Here is a 13,766-nt window from a genome sequence, read left to right on the forward strand (position 1 = left end):
ATTCCACCTCTGACGTTTGAAGCACTGGTTTTTTTTCTTCCTGGCAATATAAGGCACATTAAGCAACGTCTGAAAATACAGAACTATGAAATGCACTCGCTGCGTGTAGCTGGACTATATTTAACAGCAAACTGGGGATAGAAAAAAAGGCATTGATAAAAGATGACAGACGCCTCAGATCATCCAAATTTACCACCCAGGAACAATTCTATAAATACAAAACTCCAAACTGAGAACGAACAAATCACTCAAGCCAGCAATTTATAGACTCTCTTACTCATGGCGCGGGGAGAAGAAGAAGAAGAAGAAGGAAAAAAAGGCCGTTTTTATTGCAGTTTCCTGAGCTGACACCTGGCAGCACTGTTGCAGGTGAGCAGACCGGCTCGGTCTTGGGGGATCTGGGGTTTCCCGCTGCAGCTCCCTGCAGGAACAAGCACTGGAGCAACGGAAATGAGCAAATTACATACCTCCCCTGCCAAATACCTGCACCCTGCACACGGTGCTGGCACTTTATATCAGCAACAACGGGAGAGGCTCTCTGATTAGTAATAAGTGACAGGAGAGAGCTGCTCTGTACGTACACAATCCAACACAACAGCTCAGGCAGGGATTAAAATTGTATGACGCTTATACATTTTTTAGGTCTGCATTAAAGTGAATACTATCCTGCTCAGTCTTGCGCAATCAGCGTAAACATCATCTGAGGCTGTAAACTCCAACAAAGATTGTCTGTGTTACTGTTATAACTCAGCGGACTGTGAGGTTAGTGTGAGGCTGTTATCAGAAAGCTGGTAGTTAATCCAGATTACAGAGCATCTTCCTCCAAATAACTGATGTTAATTAGCAAAGGAACTACTGAACTCCAACTTTAATGTTCAGTAAATTTCAAATGAAAAGCACAAAAGGATATACATGTACATAACCAGAATCCAGAAGTTTCATCTTCGGTCTTCCATGGTGAGAAGGGAAGTATTTTCCATTTGATTGCTGAAGCAATCGTCAAAATCGGGGAGGACAAAAGTTTAATTAAATATGCCTCAAAATCAGAGAAAAACAGGCCTGCCAGGTCTTACATATTACAATATTAATTCTTCCAGGCAGCACCAATAATCGTCCAATAAATAGTGAAATATTGTTGATGTTTGAGTTCCAAAGAAAAGTTGAATATTTTCTTATCAACGGCTGTTTGGATCCAAAAGCAATAATACAACTTTAACAAGAAGCATTATCGCTTGAGGCGTTCACATAAAACTGAAAGCCTGAAACTATCAAAAGTTATGATTTTAATTTAATATAATCACTTTTACACCACAGTCTATTCTAAAACCCTTTGAAAGAACTGATATTAGTTGATCCATTTTTTCATGCAGACTTGCTGAATCCATCCCTGCGTTTAGACCGTGCATTCACCTGCGACCAAGCTCAAAGTGGGATTCAAACCCACAACTCCTGCATCCAAACGCTGTTATTCACTGGCGTTATCGTCTTTATCTAATGTCACCGTGCCATGTCATCTTCATATTCAAACGGCTCAACGCAGACAGGAGAACTCAATGTGCCGGGAGGTCCCAGCATCATCAGGTCCTGCTGGAAACTAAGAGCATCATATTTTAGTCCTGGGAGCTGCTTTGTAAGGAGCCGCACTCAGAACAAGCTGCCGAGTTACGCCTTGGCACTGTGCGATACATATCTGACATTTGTGAGCGCCATGGCAGGCCGGGCTGCAGGCCTGACGGAGGCGACGCCGCGCGCCGAGGGAATCAGCATCTCCTCAGATGAAAGCCGCGAGCTTGTTTCCACGTCACGATCGGAGATAAGCCGGCGACACGACTCTGTCGTCTCTCGCGGTGTTTATTTTTGGTGGTGACGCGCCGCTCCCGAACCGCCTTGCCTCCATCCTCACATGCACCCTCTCAAAGCCTCGTGGACTTTTCAGAGATGCGCACGCTATCTCGCCCTCGAGAAGTGTTGCGTGAGACGATGTGTGTGAGGTTTATCAGAGGCTTTTTTTTTTTTTCCTCCTCGCTTCTCATCCGGCTCTCCATTTCGAGGTTCCTCGCACAACACGGATGCCGTCCTCTTGAATAAGACAGCACTTATCTGTCATTCGGCTCACCCTCTTTCTTTTTTCACTGTGGTCTAAATGCACGGACCACCAACCTCTCATCTTCCCAGAGGAGTGAGGGCAGAGGAGATATGATGAAACAGATGAAACTCTGCACAGAGCTACGGGAGCTGGTGGTACTTTGTCTGGCCCATCTAGATGGCTGCGATAGGATGCCACGATAAGGAACATGAAAGTACCCTGTCATCAACTTTTTTCTTCCTCCACTCCTCTACAATACCTTCTGCATGCTGCTGCTGATCAGAGCTGAAAGATGAAGGCTCCTTCTGTTGTGGCGTCCATTAAGACGCACGCACGGCGCGGGTCTCGGCGGAGCTCGGTTCCTGTTGTTTTATTATTGATCGGACGCTCCATCAGATCCCGGAGGCCTTGGCTTCAGTTGTCAGGGCGGAGGTGATTTGCGCGTTGCAGCGAGATCCTGGTCCGCAGCGGCAGGACAGCAGCCAGCAGATTTACACTCTCCATTTCCACCCTTTAAACGGCACTTCTTCAAAGCTGGCTAATCTCTCTTTATCTGCTGAAAACAATGTTGGCTCCCAGTCAGACTGAGGCCTCTGGATCATGTTATTACTTCTTACATGAATTCTGCTGTAATATCTCTCAGCAATTCTTTCCCTATGAATGAATCTCTCCCTAAAACAGGCTAACAGGTTATCTCCTTTTTTTTTTTTTTTTTTCCTCACTGTTGAAAATATTAACTTATTATTAAAAATGATGACTTATTTGAACACTGTGTTGACAGTTTTAACCAGAAGAATTCGGCGCCACAGAAACAGTTCAGACAAACCAGGATCTTTTTACATCACTTAAGACTTCAGATTATAGAATAATGAACATATACCACAAGAAATAAATGTTGTTTTGACCTCAAAGCAGATTTCGTCGTTTTTTATGGTTGCAATCAATGTTGTGGATTCAGATTGTCCATCGATTAAAAAACGACTGTTGGGAATAATGTTTCTGCTTCGATAGTGTTAGAGGAAACACTGAAGTATCCAATTACTATTTTAGAATAAATCCCACAGTTACATCTACTGAAGTTTCCAGAGCATGGTACTCGTTACTTTAGTCACAGATGTGCAGTCTCGGTCCGTCGTCGGCTTTAGAAATAGACGAAACCTTTTATTTCTACGGGATCTCTCATGGATTTGCAGCCCGACATAACAGTGGGCTTTATTTTACTGCTGCAGTTTGCATGTTGGCGATGCTTGTTTGCTGTAATTTATTCCGAAATCTGCTTTTTTCAACAAGCTGTTTATTTGCACGGCTACAAAAAGGTCCATGTTCCTTACAGGAGGACGCTGCATGTGACTTTATTAATGACCGATTAACTCAAACAAACCAATATAGTGTGTGCATGACTTTCAACTACCTGCAGCTAATGGAGTGAATCAGAGTGACCCTCGCAGTGCCTGAGAGAAACGGACAAAACAATAATTCAGCTCACATTATGAAAACATCTTACTTCTATTTGACTAAAGTACTACCACTACTGTTTGAAGGAGTAATGAGTGACTCCAACCAAAAACCTACCGAACACAGCTTAAAAACTCAACCTCAGATTTACATTGTGTTTCTGTTTAATGTGTGAATTATCAGCATATAACAGGGATCGAATGTCTTATCATACAGACACACTTTTAGAATTTATAGTACACATGTACACATTTGAATGGGCTCGCCAAAAAGGTCAGAAAGGTCAAACACTCCTCACCAGAAACTATCTCTCTCCCGTCATTAAAAGACGACTCAACTCACAATAGGCGATATCGTTTCCTAATAGTTTGACACATCGAATGAACTTTTTACTGAAATAAAAACTGAACTGAAATTAGCTGAGGGCAGCACGAAGTACATGGTTTGAGTATTTACAGCAGTGGCGTCAAACCTACAACCTGTGGACCAGAAACTGCCCACTAAGGGGTTCAATCGGGCCGGGACACCTCGTATAATTACCAAAAAATGTATTTACTGCAATTTTGCGATCAACGTCATTGATATACTAAATTTGTCCACTAGAGGCAGCAACATAACGCTGAGCTGAACAACAGGGGGCTGCAGTCCTGCAGGAGTTCGCCTCCTTATTGTCTGCAAAAAAGAATTAACATGATCCAAACTCTGAGGGTTGAGATTGTGAAAACATTGATGCAGAAACGTTCCAAAGAACCGAGAGGCTTTAATCAACTTGATATTGATTTTTAAATTGTACTTGTTAATTGTTTCTGTATTTTATGTCTTACTATCCAGCTAATGTCTAGATTATATGTATGTTTATATGTCTTATTATTCTTTTGAACTGATGTAAAGCACATTGAATTGTCAAGTGTACATAATGGAGTTCATTCAGGGTTTTTTGTATTTATTATTATTCTGTGTATGTGTAGTGTTTTATGTTACGTATGCTTAAGATGCTCAGTGTATCTTGAACAAATAAAGGAATTGAAATTGAATTGCAATCGAATCGAATTGAATATAATTTCACATAGCTGTTTTATGGATTTGTTAAAATAATTTAAGAAAATTAAACGATAGTTTTACACTAAAAGTAAGACAAAAACCTGGTTTTATTATTTATTGTTCATTACACTCCCTGCAGCTCTGGCCCCTCATTAAGCTGGTTGTGGCCCCTGAAATAAACCACAGAAAATCCCTGATTGTTACACTGCCCCAAGTGGTGCAAAAGGTAAATGCGGCTAATTTATATTCAAATTTAAGAGAATTCACAAGGAAATTGGGATTTTCAGAAAAAATATTCCCGTAATTTTTTACTATTCTGATTTTGCTTTTTAAATCGTGCCAGTAATATTCTAGTGGGGTGAAGTAATCTGAATACTCTCCCTCTTGTTCAGGTGTAATAAGTGTGAAGAAAGTTGGCAGAATAAAGCAACGGAGCTTTGCATTTCCTCAGAGTTACTTTCTTTAATACTAACCTGCTTCCATCAGTATGAACATCAACATCGCTCGTTGGCTATTCTTGTGATTCACTACAGTTGCATGAACATGTGCCGCAATCAATGCTGTTATGATTACACACGACATCTTTCTGGGTCAGACCAAAGGAATGAGGTGGTCCCTGTGAAAATAAACATTAACTGCGAGATGTATTACAGCCGATTGTAAAACATCCACCAGTGACAACATAAACCCTCACCTATCTTCCTTCAGGGCTCGGGATTGGAGCTGCTATTGTGATTGGTCACCACAGGTGAGGCATGTTGGGGAGACGACATGCCTTTCTCCTCCCAGAAAACGGTCTTTGTTTGCCTCTGACAGGGGGAATGTGTGGCTCAGCGGCGAGGTGGCACTTTGAGCACTTGAAACGAGCGCCCCGTATTTTCTTAATGTGCACAGAGAGACACTTTGATCCTCCTCAACAGGTGGGTGTCGTGGCTTTCTCTGGCTCATTTCTCCTCAATTCAGTTAAATCTTCACTCAGTCCTAACCGGGGCCGAGGGTTAAAGCCTGACATTTTGCGCTAACTTTCTACCTCGCGTGTCTCCTCTTTCCTTCGGTCGGTTCTGTGTTTCTTTTCCAAATGGTTTCATAACACAGAGGTTGACCTGCCGAGTTGGCAAAAGGTCTCTGATCACCTGGCTGATAAGTCTGAATCCAATAAAAACACACCTGGGTTTACAGAGGGACCGGAGCCAAACGGACTGAATAATGTGAGCTGGATCGACTTATTAGTGCGAGCACATAAACATTAGCAGGGAAGGAAAATAAATGGGTCTCCCCTGAAGAGCTGGATCATTTGAGCGACTCCCCTAAACTCAGCTGCCGGGTGTCACGGCTTTGAAGTCTGATTTCGGCCCACTGGAGCAGACAATGCCGGTATCTTTCTGGTCGATGCATGGGAAATGAACTCGAAAGGCACAAGTGAAGCTCTGGAAAGCTTGAATATGATATTTCCTGTGTGTTCAGCGACTCTATTCTCGGGGCAGATCTGCACGGTGATTAGTTACTGGGACGTGGAGAGGTATGCATGCAGAAGGAAAAGGAGGCAGAGGCCAAAAGCCTCATCAAAACCCTCCTGTGTCCAACAGCTGCTAATCTGCGTATTTCTTATTATACCAGCCACTGAACTGTGAAGGGGAGGGGATCATTTCAGCCTGAATATGGGCGACACAACAGTATTATACCAATAATGTCCCTCCTGCTGACCTTTCTGCCCGAGGTCTTGTTGGATCAATTGACATAAAAACATCTGGTCAAACTTTTGTCAATATATATCATCAAGTACCTGTTATAACTGATGACATTCTTGTTATCCTCATTAACTAATTTCAGCAGGTTTAAATGATGAGTGAGGCAACTATTAGTTTGATGAAAACAAATGGTTGAATGATCAACATGTCTTGTGTCTTCAGGCTTTGTTTATAGTCCACGGTAGAATGAGCTGTTTGGTGTTTCACCGACTCACTAAGCCTGGCTGCTCATCCCACAAATTCACCTTCCTCACAGACGTACCATTTAACAGGGAAATAATCACATTTTCCCACTGTATAATATCCATTAGCAAGAATCAAAGAAGTAATCTACAAAAATAATGTGTGTGAACTTTCATCTTCTTCATGCTTCGTCCAACTTCCTGTACAATCCCAGCAGACTCCGGGGCAGAAGGCAGAATATGTCCTGATCACACCCACTCTCAAATTACACAGAACAATTCACCTAAACTGCAGATTATTGGACTTTGATAAGAAGCCATAAAACTCTGTGCACGAGGAAAGAAAATGCAAACAACCAACAGAAAGTCTCAGATAATTTCCAAGGATTAAATTTCCATGTCGATGGTACTAGTTTAACTTCATTCTTACACGGGTTAATGTTCTGGGAATTTTCTCATGAAATACAGGATTAATGTCTGCAGCATGTGTGTGTGTGTGTGTGTGTGTGTGTGTGTGTGTGTGTGTGTGTGTGTGTGTGTGTGTGTGTGTGTGTGTGTGTGTGTGTGTGTGTGTGTGTGTGTGTGTGTGTGTGATGTAAACCACCAGTGTGCAGGAGTCTACCTGGTCCCCTCTCCAGACATCTGGGTCCAGCTCAAACTGTGTGACCCAGCTGACCGCCCGCCCCGCGAGCACCACCAAGAACTAAATGGACGATTGTATTGCAGAGAGGCTGTGTGAAGAGATTTGCAATTATTATTACATTTTCTTGTTGTCCTGCCAAAAACAAGCACAGGAGCTGCTCTTGTTGTCGTCCTCGAATCATTCCTGTTCTTTCTGACGCGACGTGTGGAATGTAATGACGGGTGAAGACCGATGTTTGTTTGTGGACGGTGTCCGTGTGTAGAAAAGCTTGGAACTTTCAGGGTGAACCTCTATTGTTTACACAATTTTACATTAAGATTTTTTTTTACCTATATTAGTAGAAAACAGTGACGAAATGTGAATATCACTCTGATGCCTTTTGGCTGCTTTCTTGCTGGTTCACCACAGTGCACCATGTGATCAGCATGTTTGAGTTATTTTACCCCGAATGCCCTTTCTTATACAACCTGAGCAGCTGGTGTGTAAAAAGTCTATTTACCCTTTAACATCAAAGTCAATAAGAATAAAAAGCAAGGCCTTGTGAAGGAGAGGGGAAAACTTCTTAAAAAATAAAAAAATGAATTAAGATCATCAACGGATTATGTGTGAAATTACAATTTAAAATAACCTCTAAAATGTTTTATCACCGCAATTTACAGCCATGACATGATGACAGGTGAAGTCCGATTCACTGATTCTCTCTCTATTGTGGCACCTGTCGGTGGGGAGGATAAACGAGCCTGAAAGGGAACATTTGGTTCTTAAATTGGATGCATGTGAGGCACAAACATTGTAATAGTTGAATCTCCAAAACTGGTCCTGGAAAAGAGAAGCGACGAGATTATGAATAATTAAGACTCATTTATGCACGTCGGGGGTGAGAGCTGGTCTGCGTGTTCTGATCCAAGAGATGAGCTCAGACTGCTGAGGAAGGTCGTAATGAGGACGGTTTGTTATGAAGCAACTCGACTGAAAAACTCGCTGCGCCGATTCTACGGCTTCACAGTGTAGATTCTCACTGTCACTTTACTGATTCAATGACACATTTTGAAGCTTGTACAGAGGTTTGATGGCTCTTCCTGCTTCCTGCTTCCTGCTTCCTGCTTGGTGGTTTTATAGTTACTGTATAGAGAGTATAGACAGATACTGTATTAAACTATAATCCAACTTCTGTCTGTCCATATGAATGTCAATGTATTTGCCACTGTCAATGTTAGTGTGTCGTTTTCATGGTTGTATGGTTTCATCACATAAACAACCAACAGCGCCACATTGTGGCCTGGCATGCCAACTACATCATTTCCATCTTTTCCGCTGTTTCCGTGTAAACGGACATCGTTTTCAAAACGTCACTGTGTAAACGCAAAACTTTTTGCAAAACTATGTGTTTTCACATGAATGCAGGCTTGAGCAAAACAAAGGCTGGCGGTAGGATCAACCTCCGAGTCTGATGAACTGGAGAGACCAGCAGCAGGATGGGACCAGTTTGGGGGATTCAGGTCTACGTTGGGAGACAACCTGATGCCTCCTCTCAGCCTTTTCATGAGAAGCCTTTCGCATTAGTGTGTGTGTGGTTGTTCCTGATCATCTAAAGCACGTCGACGCTACTAAAACAGTATTACACATATTATAAGAAGAGTCTATTCACCTTCAAAATCAGAGTTTCAGGTGTTCATACTATCATAGTGTCCAAAGGATCTGTCACATATGTGTTTACTGCAGTAGAGATTCAATTTGTTTTACTCCTTCTGAAGTCTCTCTGCATTTCTTTACATTTTCTGTACATTGTGCTGCATTTCTCACACCACCTGAGAGGTGCGGACATATTGCAGGGAAAATAAATAACTGAGCTACTGTGCTGTGTGTTGTGTATTTCTTTCTCACCTTGTAAAAACAACGCAAAGTCTGGATTTGTTGCTGTTTTGTGAAAATCGCACCCAAGTGTTTAATGTGCAACACTGACTGTCACCATAACACTGATTAGGTAGCATTTACTAGTCTCCTGTGGTGGTATCTGAAGGTGGAGTCTCTATGTTGGTTGTGTCAAAGTGTGTGTGTGTGTGAGTGAGTGTGTGTAGGTGTGTGTTTCTGCCTCTGTAGAGTGATGTGTCTTTCCAGGCCAGGGGATTTCCTTCATCCAGAAGCACTCAAAGTTATTACTGTGGAGGAGGATCTGAGCTCTGCTGCTACGCCTGTTTGAAGTTCCCCACAACATTTTACCCTGCTCACACTCCCAGAGATCACACACACACACACACACACACACACACACACACACACACACACACACACACACACACACACACACACACACACACACACACACACACACACACACACACTGGAAACCTGCTGTGTTCTGTCCGTGTTCTGAGGTTACAATCCCTACAATGCATGTTTAAACGGCTCTAATCCAACTTTCACTCGGCTTTCATATTCCACACACGTGTGCTGTGCGTTTGTGATGTAATTAGGGATTGATTGTAGCGTTTCTGAGATTACAGGACTATTGATTTACATCGATTCCTCTGAAGTGGTTTTCTGTCTTGGCTCAGACACTCTTTTTTTTTTTATTTTCCAAAAAAACAACCGGGAATTAAGTGACGGTCTCGAAGCCTCGTGACTCGCTGGGGCTTGTTCTTGTTTAGCCCTGTGATTTATACAATGTAACTATGTAAGAGCCACAGATTATTGTCGTGTACGGCAAATCTCTGTTTATGTGCACAGTAATGTTATCGGAGGATATCAGCTGTTCACGATTACTCATCAGGTTTTTATTGAAAGTACAGAAAAATAAATGTGGAAGTTTCATTGACGGCTTTCTTGGTGGTGGAAATGCAATTCAAACTTTAAATAAGAATTAAACTACCACAGTAGTGGGTCACTCTAACATCCAGTCTATACTATATTTAAAATCTACTACTTGCTCGACAGTCATTCTCACGTAGTCTGAATTCAGGACCAATCTGAAGCCGTGACTCAAATCAATAAAAAGTTCAACTTTTTGAATGTATTGAATGCAAAAACAATTTGAACCTGAGATAGTAGAATATAATATGATATAGAAACACAGAAACTTCCAACCCCCCCCCCCCCCCCCCCCCCCCCCCCCGCTTAAAAACAAACAAACTGATGAGCCAAAATTACCAGAAAGTGAGGACTCTTAACTTCACCCTTTTTTAAACAGACTCAATAGTGTTTTCATACGATATTAGTCTTTTAATGAAGCTCGTTCCAAATAGTGCAGATGGAAAGATTCGATACAGATCACCTTGCACACAGGAGCATGAGAAATATTGAAAACACCGTAGTTCGCATGCTTGGTGTCAATATTATGAGCTGTCTCTGTTAAGCCCACTCAGCATCTCAAAACAACATGTTGGAAATGAAATGTGTCTCTGCCGATCCAGATGCTGGTGCACTGAATCAACACGTCGTTGGAGAAAAGCTGGTCATTTCAAAAACCGGAGACCGGTGTGGTTTTGAAAATGTTGCAGCTAAAAGTTTTCATGTGGATAAAAAAACGTTTTTGTCCTCCTTTACCAGCTCAGTTAGCATGTAAACAAACTTTATGGGTCTTCTTCTATGGTGTCGACTCAAATCACAAGGCTTTGTCACCACCTACTGTTAAGGAGGGTGAAGGACGATGCTACTGTGGCTTTAATTTTAGGGTCTCGTCTCACCAGTTTACAATAACTGTGCCATAAAAACTCTCTGCTTCATCTTGTTGTATAAAGTATGACAAGACCAACAAAATATGACACTAACATGATATTGTTCACACACGAGTTGCAGCTGATTGTATTAAGATAAATGCAAAATGTAACACAATACAGAAGATATTTATTCTAATCAATAATGTACAATGTCTGCCTCTGAAAACCATTGTGTTGTTTATGATTGCGTCTATTTTCAATGTGTGTGTGAAAGATGTACTTCCTCTCAGCTTTCAGCGGAGATCCTGCTGTTATTGTTTCCTCAGCTGGAGCCACCCAACCTTTATTTCTTTACTTTTATTACGAGTGAATTTTTGTGCTGTAAATGTTGACTCTGTGGGGAATCATCTTACATGCAGCTTTTCTTTATTTCTAAAAAATCTTTGTGCCAATTTGAATGTATTTGCTTTAACATTTCCAACTGGTGGTCACACTTCCATTTGAGCTTGTGGGGTTTCATCCGAGGCAAAGCAAACTCTTCTATCTTTTTGCCCTGCTCTTGGGCCTTTGGTGGCCGTAGAGTGGCCATAGCACTTGCAACGCGCGGTGAAAATACCCTGGTTTTCCAGGATTTATTTCGTAAAGTTTGCATCGTGTATGTTCTCCATGGTAGAAATCCTCGTACAAATAGTCTCATATAAAGGTGATCTTTCCCATGAACTTCAGCACTAATTAGCAAATGTTAACACGGAACCACAGCGAACTAAGAGGGCGAACACGATAATGTTATACCTGCTCCACACGGCCACAGTCAACCCTGTGAGTGTGTTGGCATGCTGACGTTAGCACTGAGCCGGAGAACAGCTCTGCCTAATTGCAGCCTCACTGAGCCTCGGGCAAGGCTGCAGACTGGAGCCGTTGTTGGCACTGAGATTTCAGTCTGCAGGTCCTGGTCGCCGTGGGACTGAAAGCACAGTTAAGATTTGGATCAAAAAATTTAGATTAAAAAACAAAACAAAAGCAAGGTGCAGTTTTTTTTTAATGTGTGCTGACGGAAGCAATGACAACTTAAATACTGTCCAATTTAAACTTTATGATTAATTCTACTTCAGAGCTGGTTTTAACTGGACAGGATTCAGCAGCTCAAACATTTATAGTCCACATGATGTTTTTATCAGTGACTGGAGCTGTGTTAACACAATAATGCATCAACACAAGTAAATCTTTTTAAATTCAGTTCTGATGTAATGATTTGCTTTATTCAGAGACTTTTCCTCGACGGATGATTTGTTGGCTGTGCTATTTGTCTGCAGCAGTGGTGCAAAGTTCTAAACTATATTGGGTATTGTATCCTGTTTGATAATTTCACACCACTGTGTTTCCTAAAAAACTTTCCAAACTACATAGTTTAACCAGGTTAATACAAAAAATGCAACTAAATTTGAAAAAGCAGACAAGATGTGATTGATCCTGGTAATCCATGTAATCTGTTTGGTTCCCCCCATCATGCTTCTAATCAATGTGGTGTTAAACATCATATAAAGATGATCCTAGTCACTGTATCACATGATAGAAATAAACCTTTTGAAAAACTGATTGATTAGAAACAATATAAATGTACAAATTCTTATTAATGGAAGAAATGATGCAATTCAGGCAAGATAAGACACAAGACCTTACCTAAATTTAAAAATATTTTAATATAAACATTTGACATGTTTCACACAATGCAAAGGAGCTAAATATTTATTAAATATGATTGAATGCAAGCAGAAGGGAGGGATACATAAGATAGATTAGAGTATTTCCACGCACTCTGCAACATACTCCATAAAAGTGTGTGATTGATAAACAGGACCAGGTCGCATATTCACAATCCACCACATCTGTGGGAAGCTGCAGTGGCGACTCAGACCCCCAGAAAAGTTTTTCTCTGTGTTGCTGTTCATCTCTCAGATCTGGCAGTTCGGTTTTCAATGGGAGGAAAACAAACAACACCTCCTGGAGCCTGTAAGAGTGTTCCGTGGTCACACGCAGGAGTAATTAGTGGTATTCTCCAGGTTTGGACTCTGGCCAAGGCCCGGCATTTCATCTGCCACAGTGAGCTAAATGTATATTGGGCTGAAATGAGCTGAAATGGCCAATAGACGTGCAGTGTTTCACGGTAAATTCTTCCCGCGTATCGTTTTTCCCGGCCTCGTCTTTAAGTCGCTCGCTCTAAGCCCTCCTTTCTCTCCCTCTCCCCTGGTTTTGTTATTTTACCTGGAGGTGCAGGTGTGAAAGGGTGAGGCCGTGGAAAAACATTCGATTCCGTAAGCTTGTCATGAAGGAATCCGCCGACTGACCTCTGCATCTTGGCACACAATGACAAATGGGTTCGCAATTTTCCGCCTGACTGGGGAGCAACAAAGCACATTTCCACTTTCGCTGGTAAGCAGCGAGAGTACAGTCTCCCTCTGTCATGCTCTCCAACCAGAGCAGGACTCTTCACTTTGCAGCATTTGCAGCTTGAATTGGTCAAAATAGACATTTAGACTTGCTATGATGAATCAAGACAAACAGTTACGTGAGAACCAGACTGAGGTAATCTGTTGATGAAAACACGGATGTTTGCTTTTCTTGCATCAGATTTTTAGAACTGCTCTTTTCCCCTCTTCAGTATCTTTGATGGTCATAAATTAGTTGTGTTGTTTTCTTTTGCTGTTGTTGCAGCATGCAATTTATATCACCACTGTCGTGCACATTTGAGTAAACAAGAACATGTTTATTGATGGGAAAAGTTTTTATTTTCAGTATGTGAGTATATGTAAAAAGAAGCCTCTAAACTATTTTTAGTTCAACATATGGCTCAAACTGTTAATCTGATATCCGAGGGACCAAATATAATGATAACGTGATTAAAAAAAAAATCCATAAATAAAAAAATATACAAACTCCAAAACAACTTTATATTTA

This window comes from Lipophrys pholis (genome assembly GCF_963383615.2).
Source record: "Lipophrys pholis genome assembly, chromosome: 6".
Classification (NCBI taxonomy): Eukaryota; Metazoa; Chordata; class Actinopteri; order Blenniiformes; family Blenniidae; genus Lipophrys; species Lipophrys pholis.